Source organism: Urocitellus parryii, chromosome 10 (genome assembly GCF_045843805.1).
Source record: "Urocitellus parryii isolate mUroPar1 chromosome 10, mUroPar1.hap1, whole genome shotgun sequence".
In the NCBI taxonomy this organism is placed as follows: domain Eukaryota; kingdom Metazoa; phylum Chordata; class Mammalia; order Rodentia; family Sciuridae; genus Urocitellus; species Urocitellus parryii.
This window is the reverse complement of record NC_135540.1, coordinates 105,570,644-105,586,913: the sequence shown is the minus strand read 5'-3', so window position 1 is coordinate 105,586,913 and position 16,270 is coordinate 105,570,644. Positions and strand designations below refer to the sequence as shown.

Genomic DNA, 16,270 nt, shown 5'->3' with positions numbered 1-16,270 from the left:
TTCATAAAATAGACTATTCTGCCTTTGGACAGTCTTAGTGGGGGGAAAAGTTCACATATTGGGCAAAATTTTGCCTCCATATAATTCCCCCACCGCCCTCCATGAATGAGTACCAGTGTTATTCACACTGCTGTTTAGAACACACCCGTCCCTAAGTCCTGAAGTATTCCAATACCCATTATGTGCCCTCTCCCAGGCAGATCAGCCCTACGTTCATCCAACGTTTTTTCAGGTTTCTAGATTCTACAGCCACCCTGCACTAGCTCCTTGACATATCAGTGTCCCTCCCACAAGGCATGGGTAAGGTGAGCTCCACAACCTCAGGACACACCTCGGATTCCTGTGTCTGACGGCAGCCAGCCTAGGCTCCACCTGCCTGCTTGGTACCAGTGGCACACCTGGCTGCTCCTGAGTGGGCCGAGCAGGATGCTGCCCTGAGGCCTGGAGGAAATGATTCCTGGCTACAAGAGACACAAAAAGAAAATATGTGTGTACATGCCCCGCGTGTGTGTGTGTCTCTGTGTGTGTGTGTGTGTGTGTGTGTGTGTGTGTTAGTCAACCCTCTGTATGGGAGGGATACAGATTCATGGATTCAATCAACTATGGATAGAAAATACTACAGAGTTTTTGTGTCAATTCTAAACACGTACCGACTTTTTGCCTTATCTTTATTCCCTAAAAACAGAGTATAATAACTTTTTCCATAGCTTTAGATTGTATTAGATATTATAAACAATCTAGAGATGATTCAGCATGTACAGAAAGATGTAAGAAGATTCTATGCAAATATTGTGACATTTGTCTAAGAAATTTGAGCAGATTTGGGGATTCTCAGGGTCCTGGACCAATCATCCAGCAGATATTGAGGTCAACAACTTCTCTACTTATTTACCCCTGTGTGTACATGCGTACATCCACCCATCCATACATCTTAAGGGTAATAAGACAGAGAAATGTTTAGACTTTTAAAAGCAGAAACAAGAGCTATGAACACAGTTTAGAAAATGCAAAGATATTTGTGGTTTAGGTGGATTTATATAAACACAAAAAAGTATTCAATGGCTAAACAGTTTAGTATTGGAATCCACAGTGCATCCTCATTCCCTAGAACAAATGGAATTTGGGGAATTTGGAGCACTCCTATGTGTTTTTAAGCATTCCTTAATTCTGATAAATCTCATTCCAAAATGTACTGACATGATAAACAGCACAGGAAAACAGAACTGGAGACCAAGTCAACAAACAGTCAACTACAGATTAGTTGTCCCACCCAGAGCACAAATACAGATTAATATTCACAGAAATTCAATAATAAATAGAAAAAGTTAAAAAAGTGATAGGTCAGGGGCAATTAATGGAGAGTAATAGGAAGAACTGGAAGCCTGCAGCTCTGAACACCTCTTCCAAAATAAGAAAAAGAGAAATCGATACACGAATATTGGAAAAAGAAAGTGTCTGAGGAGGCAGGCTAGTCACCCTGGTCAACAACAGTGTCCCCTTCCCCTTTTCTGCTGGAAAGCCTTGCTTATGGCAATTCCTCTTTGCCATGAAAAGCATGTTCAGAAAGATGCACTGAATATATTCCAAATAACAGACATATTTTTCCCATTAGTGCTGTGCTAAGCCAAACTGCAGTTTGAGGTGAAAGGAAAAAAACATGTCTCAATATACATGTTTCTGTGTCCTTCTAAAAGTTATTTTTTTCCCAGATCATTAAAGTAGTTGAAAAAATGAGGGAAACAGGAAAAGTAGGCATATTAAAACATGTAACTTAAAGCTTAGACATTTACTTATACTAAAATCAGAATTTTTAAGATAGGTTTACTTTCCTGATTTGCAAAAGAAGCAAACTCATCAATATTTTCAAAACCTACCTCCTCTTTGCTTATCTCACTTTTGAGGACATGCCATGTTGGACAATTTCTCTTGACCTAGCAATCATCTTAAATATTTCCATTTTAAATAACCTTACCTTATGAATATTCTCCTTACTTTTTAAAATTTTATTTCTTATTTTTGGTACTATGATTGAACCCAGGAACACTTTACCACTGAGCCACATCCCCAGCCCTTTTATTTTTTTTTATTTACAGAGTCTCATTACATTGCTTAGGGCCTTGCTAAGTTGCTGAGGCTGGTTTTGAACCTGCCATCTTCCTCCCTCAGCTTCCTGAGTCTAGGACTACAGGTGTACAACACCACACCCTAGCTTGATCTTCTTAAAGTTTTGATCTGTTGTTCATCATTGATTTTTTTTTCATTAATTTTGATTTTTAAAAAGACTTCATTAAAATCAGGATTGAATTTTTTTAGTAACTTCAATTTTGCATCCCAAGGTGGGTCACCTGGTTTGCCTCACCTTAACCATGACATTGTCGCTATTAGTTTTAGAATCCCAGGTAGAGAGCATAATGTGTCAAAACTGTAGCTTGGATCCAGCTGGGATATCAGTCACCTTTATGGGTCTCCACATTTTCCTTTCACCTGACCTGGATGCCAGCCAGGTGCAATGTCAAAAACCACAGAATTGCCACTGCCTCACAGATGTGCCACTAAACTTTAACCATTGTCTAACCTGATTGTGGTTCCACCTTATGGTTACACTTGACAGAGATGCCAGGTAAGCAGTTTGCTGAAGGGTTCATGAGGCAGAGGGAATGACCCGCTTCAAGACCCTGTGAAAGAAGGTGCAATCTAAAGCCAGGTGCTTAAAAAGATCAAGGAATAACTGGAGCTGTGTTTCATGCATATCTGAGAGCCCGGTCATGAAATCAACTGTTCTGTCCGCCAGGACGCTGCACAGAGCACAACCCTGGACACACAGTGTGAATGCGCAACAGTCATGTTTGCTTTGTCATTTTTTTACTTCAAGTTGTTCAAAATCTTTTAATCCCTTCAAACAATCTAAGGTTTTACAGAGTGTTTCAAACACACACAGACTAACACTATCCCGGATGCTTTCACAGGTAACTGTTACCTTCAAAAATCTGAGTTTAGCAAGGCGGTGGCACACACCGGTAATCCCAGCAGCTTGGGAGGCTGAGGAAAGAGGATTGTGAGTTCAAAGCCAGTCTCAGCAAAAAAGAGGCACTAAGCAACTCAGTGAGACCCTGTCCCTAGATAAAATACAACACAGGGATGGGGATGTGGCTCAATGGTTGAGTGTCCCTGAGTTCAATCTCCAGTACCAAAAAAAAAAAAAAAAAAAAAAAAAAAAAAATTCTGAGCTTAAAGCTGGGCATGATGTTATAGCCCCTAGTTCCAGCCACTCAGGAGGCTGAGACAGGAGTTTGAGACCATCCTGGGCAACTTAGTAAGATCTCATTTCAAAAAAGAAATAAATAAAAATCTGAGGTTACAATTTGTTGTTGATGATACTTTAAAATTCGGATGAAACTCCTTGGGTCAGAAAGATTGAATAGTTGGTTTCATACTGGTCACTGGGTCTATTACCTCAGTGCAAATCAGAATCGCAGAAACATTGTCCTGAGCAGAAATACACCTGTGCAGAAACCCACTGGTCAGTACCAGTACTAATACTGTAGTAATTCTTTCTACAGTGTTCTGGTCTCTCTAAAATAATTCACTAATAGTTCAGTAATTCAGGCATGGTCTGTCACCACTGCCCTGGCCCGAAACATAATTCCTAAATTATATTATTTGAGAGAAGTAATTACCAAAGTTAGGGTTAACTATCTTTTTCTACCAAACAAAGTAAATTTATAATTATTTTCTAAATTTTAGATAAATTTACTAAGCCTTGAAGGTATCAATACCGTGCCATTGACTTTTTAAAAAAATAGATCTTTATGGTTATACATGGTAGTTGGGCTCATCCCTAGGAACAACTTTTTTTTTTTTTTTATAAATACCATTTGTGAACTAAAATACATAAGCAAATAGGCAGATGCTCTGTGAGCTGTTTCCTAGTTTGTAGACTCATACATAATCAGGAAGAATTAGATGCTTTAGTGATCTGAATAAGAAGGGGCACACAGCCAGGAGCGGTGGCACATACCTGAAATCCCAACTCCTCGGGGGGCTGAGGCAGGAGTTTGGGGTCACTTAGTGAGAACCTGTGTTATGTTTGGGTATGAGGTGTCTCCCAAAGCTCCCTTGACAGCTGTAACCTAATCAGTCCATCCTATTTTGAATGGATTGACTGGGTGGTAACCATAGGCAGGTGGGGTATGACTGAAGTGGGAGGGTCACAGGAGCTTGCCCTGTGAGGGGCCGTCTTCCTGGGGGCCCCTTCTGCCTTTCCCTCTTTCAGCTTCCGGCTGCCATGAATGGAGCAGTGTTCCTCTGCCACGTTTCCACCCTGATGTTCTGCCTCATCCTTGGGCCTAGAGTCATGGAGTCGGCCTATCTCTAAAACCGTGAGCCATGATAAACTTTTTGCCTTTAAGTCATATTTTGGTCACAACAATGCAAAGCTGATTAAACACCTTGTCTCAAAATAAAAAGGGCTCGAGATGTGGCTCGGTAGTAGAGCCCCCCTGGGCTTAATCGCCAGTACCTACAGGAAAAAAGAAAAGAAATAAAAAGGTCATGCACGGGATATGAACTGCCTTTGAACCAAGAGCCAGGGTTGCAGTGGTCGGGGGTGGGGTGGGGGGGCTGTGTGCGCATGTTGAGGGGACATGTGCACTGCAGAGGAAGATAGGGAGCAGGTGCTTACAGGCTGCTACAAAGGTTGTGGTTAGCTTTGTGTCTGCTTAACATCTACATCCATGGCCTCAAAGAGAGAATAAGTGACTCATTAATGAGATGTGTTAATGACATTCACCTGCATAGTGTTTCCAATGCTAGAAAGGACAACAGAAAAAAGGAGGGGGGTATCTTTAAGGTGATCAAAATTAGGTCAGGAAATAATAGGAGAGTTGAACTAAAAGGAGACAATGTAACACATCTGGAGTCAATAACCGAGAATGCAGATATTCATAAAGTGGGAAAAACAAGGGAAGTGGTTAAGCGAAAAGACTCCCAAGTGACTAACCAATCAGATACGAGTTTTAGAAGCCAGGAAACACCTTTCAGAAGTAGGTTGGAGAAGAGCTTCGCCTCTCCTGTTGGATTTTACCACCCTCCCTGGGGTGTCATGGCGTACCCTTCATTCTTGGATTTGTCTGTGAAAGCTCTACTGGACAAGACTTCCTTCTATTTCCTAGTCTATAAACATGGTGAAAGAGCCAACAATAAAAATGTAGGCAGAGTGTTTTACGTTGACCGAGCACTCTGTCCACACAGTCAGCACAGGGCCCTGGGAGGAGCTGATGTCAGAGGAGAAGCATTGGAAAGAAGCAAGCACACTGGCCTTCTTCCCCTCAGGAAGTACTTCTGGGTTTTTAAAAATCAGATAACTAAGTTTTATGGAGAGAAAAATGAGATGAAGAAAGATATTTGAATTCTCAACGTCTTCCTGCTATTTCCATTATACAGGTGTTCACTGATGGCCTAGTCTATGCCTGTCTTAAACTCAGTGGGAGCTTCCAAAGGGAGTTCAATTTCAGCTTTACTGAGTTTAAATCTAAGTAGGAAAATAGAGTTTACAAACCCGGAAAAATGGTAAAACATTACAAATGGCAACAGGATGGTCCGCCGAGGTAGGAGCCATAAATAGATAAGCTTTGGAGAAGGAACAAGGGAGAGGCCCGGAGTGTGGCCCGGAGCAGCTAAGGAAGATTCGTAGAATAGAGTTCCCAGGAAAGGTTATGAAGGAAAATGGAATTTGGACAGATGGGAAGAAATCTGAGTGAGTGCAGAGACCTGAGCAAATGTAGCACTCAAGGAAGAGGAGTGTACCATTAGTGTCTGGTGTCCACATGCTTTTAAAATTATTTATTCAGCAGTCATAGGATTTTGAGTTAGGTAAGGATCTTAGATTCTTACCAAATGGGGAAATACTCTTCCAAAACATCTACGGGATGACCTACCAACTTTTGCTGACACACTGTTGGTGATGGACGTCAGTTTCCCAAAAGCTGGACGCTTCCTTCTTGTTACTCTGACCTTTGGCCTGGTTTCTGCCTTTCAGCATAACATCTGTCACACTGACTCCCTCAAATGTGACAGCTCCCCCCTGTCCCCCGCATTAAAGACAGCATTTGGTGGTTTCTCCTCTGTCTTTTCCATTCATCTCTGGTCCTTCCAGCTGATTTCCTGGGTAGCCAAGTATTAGAAAAGGATTCTAGTTTGTTAAGGTTCCCTTTGAAAACAAGGCTCCTGGAAGTGAACCATAATTATTGTGGTTTGGTGGACTCAGAATTAAGGAGAGTGATCACTTCCTTAACCAGGATTCTACTCACCTACTAATGCAACACGGCCAATGCTGATTTTTCTCAATAGATCCTTAGTTAGTAGAGTTGACTAGAAGAACTCATTAGGTTTTAGAGTACCAAACCCCACATAGAAATAAATGATGGCCATGGGGAAGGCTGCCTATTCTAACTCTTCTTGCCTGTACTTTGCATCTTCCAAGAGGATAAAAACAAATCTCTCCATAAATAGTTGGAGGGTCCCATATATATGGATATAAGTTGGGGGATAGAGTGGGTAAAATAACGGCCCCTCTAAGTGTATGTCCACATCTTAATCCCACAATTGGGAATATGGCTTATTGGGGAAAATGGGCCTTTGAAGATGTCATCAACTCTAAGATCTTGAGAGGAAATCATCTTTGATTACCTCAGTGGTCCCTAAACCCAACAATAAATGTCCAGATGAGAGACAGAAGAGGAGACAAATGGAGGAGAAGGGGATGTGAGGACAGGTGGAGATTAGAATTATATAGTTGCAAACCAAGGAAGGAATGTCTGGAGCTACCAAAGGCTGGAAGAGGCAGGGGAAGGTTCTCCCCCCACAGCCTTCAGAGGAGGGAGCCCGGCCCTGCTGACATTTTGATTTCAAACTTCTGGCCTCCAGGACTGAAAGAGTAAACCCACATTGTTTTCAGCCACCAAGTTTAAGGTAATTTGTCATGGCACACCTAGGAAGCCAGTAGAAGGAGGGCATGTGTTTTTAGGACATTCCCACAGGAGTGGGTGAACCTTCCCAATGACCTTCTCCAGCCCTTCTCAGGATGCCTTGGGGATAGGGCAAATATTTTGAGATGGCAGTCACTTAGCTAAGTAACTTAGGGATAGCAGCTCTTCTCTAGTCCTAAAAGGTTATGATTTCCTTTTAATCCACTAATAAGTTAGAATACAGCCGTCTTCAGTGATGACTGTGAGGCCAATTTGCAAGGCCTCAAGGGGTAAAGGGCCGCAGATGGGATGGTGGAGTGTGCTCGTGTTATGGAAGACGTAATGCAAGCATGACAATGATGCTTAATGACGAGTTTGAAAACACCAGGTGACTCACGTATTACCATGAGCATGCAGGAACCTCAACATGCAGTGTGCTATTCCAAAAAAGCCACGTGACTGACAAAAGTAGTCATAAGCAAGTTATGCAAATCATCTCAACAGATAGCAATGGCATAGTTAGACCTCCCCATCATACATGTGCAGTGGCCAAGCTCTGTGCCAAGAGGCTATTAAAGAAAATTCTTGGAGAGTTTTCACTCTGCTGTGGGTGAAGTCTTTTGTGTCCCTGTCACAAATGTATCCAATACAAGAAACAAATAAGAGTCATTTGAAAATAATGGTGGAATTTAAGTCTACATGTTCCAAGTCATATTCTTGATGTCAACAAACAAAAAGGTGGGTCTGGAATGTAGCTCAGTGGTAGAGTGCTTACCTGGTGTGACCAGGGTTCCATCCCCAGCACTGCCAAAAAGGAGGAGGAGGAGGAGGAAGAGGAGGAGGAGGAGGAGGAAGAGGAGGAGGAGGAGGAATAAAGACTGTTATTTGGGATAGAACCTGTTGCCACCATAGGAAGTATACTAGTCAACCCACCATGTCAAGGAACATGGCTTAAGGAACAGGAAGAAAAACTTCTTTCAGATAGGTACAGGGCAAAGCACAGGGAGGAGACAGAACAGGAATGAAGGGGCTGTCATAGAAACTGCACATCTCAAGTCCACATATCATCTCATCTACCCTCTTCACATGTACAGTGTAAGGAATTCCTTTTTAGAATATAATACAAATTAAAATAATAATTGTTACTTCCAATGGGCAGTTTACTGCATGCAAGATACTGTGCTAGGTACATGGCATGTATCTTCTTATTTAATCCTTGAAATAATTTTGTGAGATTCCTAATAGATCCCTCATTTTATGGGTGAGTGTATGTGTGCCGAAGAAACACAAATATTCTTTATCATCCATCCATCCATCCATCCGACCGTCTATCCAGCCATCCATCTAGCTGTCCTTCTGCCCATCCCTCTACCTGGCAAACACATACCAAACACTGCATATACCATGAAATTGTCACTTTCGGTGACAAGGAACTCAGTACCCCAAAAGGCAACCTGCTATACTTTGGACAACTCTAATTCATAGAAAGGTCTTCCTCATACTCATATGAAGTTCGCTCTGTATAACAAACCAATTGGTCACTGTGGTGTCCTTGTGTCACACAGAATGAGATAGGAGGAAATAACCGATGTTGGAAGTTTACTAGAGTCAGCAACCACTTTCTGTTCCTGATTTGAGCTCAGTGAAGTTTTCTGTACTTACGAACTTTCATGGTTTTCATGGCAAATCTCATTCTTTGGGGACAGTAGATGGCTAAATCTCATTAACCCACAAAGAGTGACACACAGCCTGCCCTCCAAATAGTTTTGAAAGGCTGTTGATAGTTTGGAGGTACTGTCAGAGGACAATAAATGTGCCACCCACGTAAAAGTGAGTCTGTGTAATGCCAGTACATAAATAGCAAGAATAGTTCCATAGTACCAGGAAGTCCAGGGATACCAAGGCAGTGAGGAACCACATTTGAGAACCTCCCTGACTTGTCCTCTCCTGGAAGCATCTTACGGATGGCATCTTACGGTGGCCAAAGTCCTAGCAGACCTTATTTTTCCCACCTTAAGTGAGGAATTCAAATACAAAAAGGAGATCATGGTCAAGGTCAGGTCGAAGAGGCTCTGGGAGGTGTGAAGCTGAGAATCATGGCAGCGGCAGCTGCTGATCACCGTGTCTCACATCACAGATCCTACTGTCTACCGGTCTGCAAAAGCCCAGCTCTGTAGCTGGCAGCTATTCTACCCTAGAGAGCCCAGGTAAAGAAGATAATCTCTGTTAACAGGTTTTCCTTCTAAGCCTTTGGGAGAAATCCATTTTTTTCAGTCTTTGGCCCTCCACTTATTAGAATTTCTATCATTATATCCAGACTTCAGCATGATTAAGAAGATTGTTATTGCAGCCAATGTGACATTCTTTCTGTAATAACATAACAATAGTTAACACTGACCAAGCATTTATATGCCAAGCACTGCACATGTAACTGTTTTAATTGTTTGTCACAACAGCCTTGAATTTGCTAAACATTTAATTTACCAGATGATCAAACTGAGGCAGAGATATTGAGTACCACATGGAGGCTAGTAATTACATGGCAGAACTGAATCTTGAACCCAAATCTGATTCCACCACTAAGCCATGCTTTCAAGAAAATAATGCATGTAAGAGTTAACCTTCCATCAGGTACCATTTACATATTGCAATTCATTTCATCTTTGCAATAACCCTATTTTGCTGCTGAGATAAAGCAGGTTAGTGAACTTGTTCTAGCTGGGGATGGTAGTAGCTCAGTGTAGAACAATTGTCTATCATGAGCAGGTGGCCCTGGTTGGATCCCCAGCACCTAACCTGTCCCAGAGAACACAGGCAGCATGTGTTGGGACTGGGTTTTGAGCCCAGGTGATCTGATGCCACATATCAGGTCATTATTCTAGAGCAGAAACGTTTCTCCACCTAGAATTTGGATGAATACGATTCCTATTTCCTAGCCAGGCATTGCCCCCCAGCTCCAGTCAGTCTGACCCACTTGCCTAGATGGGAAGCCCACCTGACATCTGTTGTAAGGACCAACAGGGCTGTGAAGCACCTCATCTTAGCATCCTTTTTTGGGGAAAGATGTAGACAAGGAAACTGATGGTCAGGGAAGTCAAGGTTCTTCCCCAGAGTCTCCTGAGCAAGATAGAAGTACGTTCAAGATTAGAAGCCACTGTCCTTGGTCCACTACCCCCTGGCTCTTGAAAGATGGAAACCTGTGTTATTCTTTCTGATAGGGTGAGACCAGGAGAAACCCCCAGGGCCCTGAGAACACCCCTGTTCCTATGCAACAACTCAAGGTCACTGAAGGTCACAGGATATTCCACTAAGGGGCCACCTAGATCCAATGGACCCTGGAACCTCCGTTACAAAATACAGTGCAGGCTTCAGCCCTGCTGTCTGTCCCCTCTGGCTGCCATCGGCTCATGCAGGCCGGGTAAAGGGTGTTTATCTGCAAGATTGGAGGCGACCAAGTGCCCAGTCCAAGCTGGAGATAGCACAATTGAAAGCAAACAGGGCTTCCTGCCAAGTCAGATTACAGCAAATGACAGCGGCACATTTCCCCCTGAAGGCCTGTAGGGAGCTCATATTTTGTGTGTCTGTTGTGAGAGCTGTGAGGTGGGGAAAGGAAGGAGTAACTAACTTCCCCAAAGCTTTGCCTAGGAGACTTGGAGACACTGGTGGCTGGCTCCTTTCAGGACATCCTGTAGGTACTCACCTCCCCCTGGTTTATTTCTCCAAACTATTCACATTGGAGTTAATTACTTCCAATTAATGACAATGACAAGAACCACCATGGTTCCTAATAATTGCAACCACAGGAGATCTTTTAGTGCAGTAGGTTCCACCATCTCCACACACTCAGGAGAGTTCCTTCAGCCCCAAGCACTGGTTGCTCTAAGCTCCTCATATTTTAGTTACCTTCTTTACTTCCCCTGACTACAGTACATACAAGGGATTATTCTCTCTTGTCTTATTGAGGAAGAAACTGAAGGTCAGAGAAGTAATTTGCTCAGAGATATCAGAGGAAGAGATTTTTCTATCAGGCTTTATGTCCCTTGATCTAAGGGGTGGAGTTAATATAGGAGATTTGGACAGAGCTCAGGTATGAGTTTTCCAACAAACCAGCCTCATTGTAAATGTCCTGACTCTGAATTTCAGTCTCTCATTTTTTCCCTTTCTCCTATCAGGGGGCATAAGGTCCATGGCTTTGATCTTTAGTAGCCAGAGATGCTGTCATAGAGTGAAGAGGTGATGTGTTTAATCATAAGTTAACTATTGTGAAGAGAACTAATCAACCATGGTAAACCAGAGGGAATACAAGGTTGTGGAGAGATTCAGGACTTTGCACACACATTTTTAACCAGAAGATACAAGACTCAGATCTTTTTCTCTCTGATGACAAAGCTCTGAATCAAGTAAGAACATTATTAAGGTACAAGCAGCAGTCTCCACCCAACACACAAGTTCAAGGCCCAGAGATCAGTGAAAAAAGCAATCTTCGAGGCTGGGGTTGTGGCTAGTGACAGAGCGCTTGCCTAGCACGTGTGAGGCACTGGGTTCGATTCTCAGCACCATATACAAATAAATAAATAAAGTTATTATGTCCATCTACAACTAAAACATATCAAAAAAATAAAAATAAATTAAAAAAAAAATGTGAGCTTCCTAGGAGTAGGAGAGAAATTGGCAACAAGAGCGGGGCAGATTCTTAGTGGTAAGAAGCAGCTGTCTGCCTAAGATGAAGATTTCTTAACTTGTTTCAATTCATACTCTTGGAAAATTTACATGTAATTCAAATTTCTGGGTGGATAAATAGTAGGTAGTACAATTCCTAATAGATTTTTCCCCTTTGCAAGCCTACTTGTTAACTTAAATCTCAGAAAAACGGCCCGTGAAGGAATCCAGAATGAAGAGCCTCACAGGTTATTTCATTCCCCAGGTTTCCCAGCTCACCCCAGTAGGGAGCTGGGTTTGGAGATGGTTTCTTGGCTTTCACTAACAACAGTGTGGAGTTGTCAAGGGCTGTCCAGAGTAGAAGGAGTCCAGGCCACGTAATCAGGAGGAAGAAAACAAAAATGGATCCTAGCGATACAATTACTTTGAAAAAGTCAGGCCCTGGCAGAACAAATCTCCTCTATATATTTCCTATTAAAAGAAAAAGAGAAAAATCAAGTGTGTCCCCCCAGATTAAAAATTAGAACGGAAGCTGTTACATCCTCGTGGCCCTGAAGGGATAATCTTTATTTTAACCAAAGGTCAACAGACAGCCAATCTGAGTCTGAAGGTAAAGATTCTGATCTAGATGGCACAGTATTTTTGTAAAAAAGCACTCGTTCTACAAAGAGCAAAGAATCCAGTAGATCTTTTCTGAGAAGAAAGGGAGGAAAATGGGCGGGATGGTGCCTTTTGAGTTGGTCACCAGAATTCAGGTACAAGCAGGTGTCTGAGGAACATGTTGCACAGGTTTAGGTCTCAATTGTCTCTGAGATGAACACAGAAAGCCAGGCAAAGCCAAGCGAAAAAGAAGCAACTGAACTTTTTCAGCCCTGGGGCCTTCCAACCTCCATTAAACGGGATGAACAGGTCTGCACCTTTGTGCTAAGTTTCAACAAAAAGTCTCTACTCCACTCCTTTCTGGGGTTTAAAAAAAAAATCAGATCAGCTTCGCAGACAAGCAGAGGCTGGATTAATGATTAGGAGAAACAAAAAGGATTGAATACCTGACCTGAAAGAACTATACTCTGCAACCAGAACGTCAAGGACATTGTCTCCTCTCCTCTCAAAAGAACTTTACCCAGGGCTAAGGCATTCGGCTTTTATTCAGATTCCCCATTTAGTTCCCTTCCATGCCAGTGGTCTAAACACCAAAGAGAAAAAAAATGGAGTTTCAGCTCACCTTTTCAAATGTTTGGGGCTCTCAAAATAGCAGTCACCAGGCAGCTCCCACCCCTTGTGGCTGAACCGCGAAGCTCCTTGGGCTGCCTGAGCTCTGACCAGCCTCAACTTCAGTGTACAGGTGCCTGGAGGAAGGAGGAGGGCATTGGTTGGTCCAGAGCAGGAAACGTGTGACATCACAGGAGCCAGGACAGATAAAGCATTGCTGAGACCTTAGCATGGAGACCTTCAGTAGGTCCCGCCCACCTATCATTTACCTGAATACCTGCAAGCAGGTAGGTGGCGTCTCTTGGAGGACAAATGAATCAGTTAGGGCAATTTGCCAGATGGAATTTACTTTCTTTCCTGAGCACAGCACGTGTCCAGCCCCGTGTACAGATATGAACTTAGACGCCTGATTTTTTTTTTTCCCAAGCCCTCTTCACTCCCCACAGCAGCCAACAGAGAAGTTAAAAGGGAAGTTTAACCCATTAAGTCCCAAGTTTTCAACTCTGCAAACATAATAGTTATTTTGAAGTTATGATAAGTGGTAGATTTGTGGTTTAATTTAAGTTTTTACGGGTGTTCCACACCTGGGATGCTGGGACAAAATGGGTTAAATACTGATTTAATAGTGATTTAAAAAAAGAAAGAGAAAGGATATAGACTCCTTAGAAATATCTGAGGTTGAGCCCCCAAAGCCTTTTGGAATGGCATCTATTTAAATCCTGAGTGATTCTCTGTTCCAATATCAAGACAAAGTGGAGGTGACATTTCAAATTCATTGCTTAAAAATCGAAATCTGATCATTGTCAGCAGTTCTAAAGTCATTTCCAAACACTTTTTTTCTAAGCCATGCCCCCCCCCCCCACCTCAAGCACTTCAATTCCATTTTGGGGGAATCTGTAAAACTTCAGTCATTCCTATTTGGGCTTGCTGGGTAGTTACAGTCACACGGTGGTTACAGTTCACTGTAAGCCTGCAATTAGGAGCTTTTGAAATGATTCAGATTTGAATGATAGCGCAGTAATAAGGCGATGTTGTCTGCTGCTAGAGCCAGGAAGGAGGAGTCAGAGTTATTTCGGTCCCAAGCTGTGTGTGACCGTGGGCAAGTCACTGCTGCTTCAGCCTTTCCAACAGGAAAGGGAGGCTAATGCTTGACTCAGCTGGCACCTGAGCAGCAGCCAGGAGGAATCCCCACTGTTAAGCCCTCTGGCATCTGAAGACGACTGTAAACAATTCCTATCATCCTATTGCATCCTGGCCCATGTCTATGACCGCATCTAGCATCCCCGCACAATTTATTTACTCTCAGGAACGTGCTGCCTGTGGGGACCTGGGGACTCAGCCTCCCTGGAGGATGGTCTGCTTGCCCAGAGAGATTTTACCCATCCTCCTGATCTTGGAAATGCTTTGCATCCACGTGTTTTATAGTGTACTACCTAGAGGTTTGGGGGGTTGGTTGGCATTTTACCTGGGGGAGGAGTGAAAGAAGAAGGAAACCTGGGAAGGGGTTAGGAAAAGGAGTTTTGATGCCATTCCTGGGTTTCCACCTGGGCTGCAGCCAGTCGTTCAACAGCTGATAAAGCAGTGGGGGAGGGGTGCACGAGGAAGAGAAATGCTGGGGAGGGCGCAGGACGTGTGATGCACCCTAGGCTCTTCACCTGCAGGGAACTGGCTCCCCACCTCCCCAGACAGGCCTAAATTCCTTCTCCACCTGGGAGCTTGGTGCCTGTTGAGGGGAATTGGAAACTGAAAAAACAGACACGGGCTGGGGTTGTAACTTAGTGGTAGAGTGCTGGCCAAGCACTTGTGATACACTGGGTTCCATCACCAGCACCACATAAAAATAAATAAGTAAAACAAAGGTATTGTGTCCATCCACAACTAAAAAAAAAAAAAAATTAAACAACAACAACAAACCAAACAAGTTATTCATGACTTTATCTATTAGAAACTAAGGTTAGTTGTGGCTGTGCCTTTAATATGCAAATAAAAACCACCAAGAAAAAGACTGAGGCAGAGAAATTGTTTTGCTTGCAGATCTTTTAAAAAGGGAAAAGTATCAGCCCACCAAAACAAAGACTTGGTCTTTCCAGTGACCTGGAGTCCCTGGGAACAGAGGGAGGGGTGGGCGAGCTGTCCACCTGCTGAATCATCTAGAAGGACAGGCCTCCAGCAGCCAGTGTGGTGTGGGTCACACTGGGGCTTTTCAGAAGGTTGGGATCTGACCTGGGAGCTGGATATCAGGCTTAGGTTCACAGCACTGGCCGCAGGGAGCAGGGGAAGTGAATTTTCAGGAGACGACAGTGCATAAAACTTCACAGAAAGGACTCAATACTGTGGGGCTTTGCTTACTGTATACCAAACCCTAGCTGTCTGCATGCATGGTCTGAGGAAAGAAAGGAAGAGAAAAAAAGAATGAAAACGGAGAATAAGCATTAAACTTAGAGTGGAGCTCCCAGGTAGTGTCTAAAGGAAGAGAAAACACTGGGCTGCTTCACACATTAGCCATCTAATAGAATAATCTCAGTAGTTATATTTCTAAAGTACTGGGGAAAAGGTGAAAATAATAATCACAAAAGCTAACATTGAGTAAGTGTTTGCCAAGTTCACTTTTGTTCTAAGCACTTTGCTCGGCTGACCGCCTAGACCAGGTCCTAGTGCCACCTTCGTTCCGTAGTTAGGGAAACCGAGGCCTGGATAAGCTGAGAATTTGCTTCTAGATGGCTTATTCAGCAAGAGGCAGGGCCGGAGTAGTTTATAACCAGGTCCTTATTAACCGCTGGAAAGAAAGAGGGGAAGGTTCTGGTTGGATGTACAGTGGACAAGGTCTGGACCCTCCCTCCTTCAGCCTCTGACCTATCCATTGTTTGGAAAGAGATGTCTTGTAGAAGTAGGCCTGGGTGGGAGTGTCCTTTCTAGGAAGAAAGTCTGCAGTTGCAATGCAGTTACAACTAAATTAGTAATCTGCTTTATACATCGAGTGTGTCTGTATAGGACATATATGCATGTGTATATACTTATATTTGAGAAACACCATTATCATTCCTGGGAGCACTATTGAAATCTTTTTTTCTTGGTACCAGGGATTAAACTCAAGGGGCACTCAACCACTGAGCCACATCCCCTGCTCCTCCACCCCCAGCCCTCTTTTGTATTTTATTTAGAAACAGAGTCTCACTGAATTGCTAAGTGCCTCCCTGTTGCTGAGGCTGGCTTTGAACTCGCGATCCTCCTGCCTAAACCTCCCAAGCCGCTGGGATTACAGACGTGTGCCACTGTGCCTGCCAAAATCATCTTTTTTATGGCCTATCAAACCAACCCTAAGAAGTAAACCCAGTTTGAAGGATCACTAGAGAATGAACAGTTGTAACTCTCTATGACATCTTTTATGGTCATTTCTCTCTATAATTTTAGCAGCATCTTTAAAATCTGGAAATTTT

The 16,270-nt window shown here is 43.1% G+C and overlaps 1 protein-coding gene across 2 annotated transcripts in view; it reads right to left on the bottom strand.

The window, feature by feature from the left end:
• The window catches only part of Lnx1 (ligand of numb-protein X 1), a 166,319-nt gene that overhangs the window by 98,128 nt on the left and 51,921 nt on the right, over window positions 1-16,270 (bottom strand). For both annotated transcript variants that reach the window (XM_077803569.1, XM_026385427.2), the window contains one exon: window positions 12,847-12,970. The gene's annotated coding sequence lies outside the window, so the exon portion shown is untranslated. The remainder of the gene's footprint in view (window positions 1-12,846; window positions 12,971-16,270) is intronic.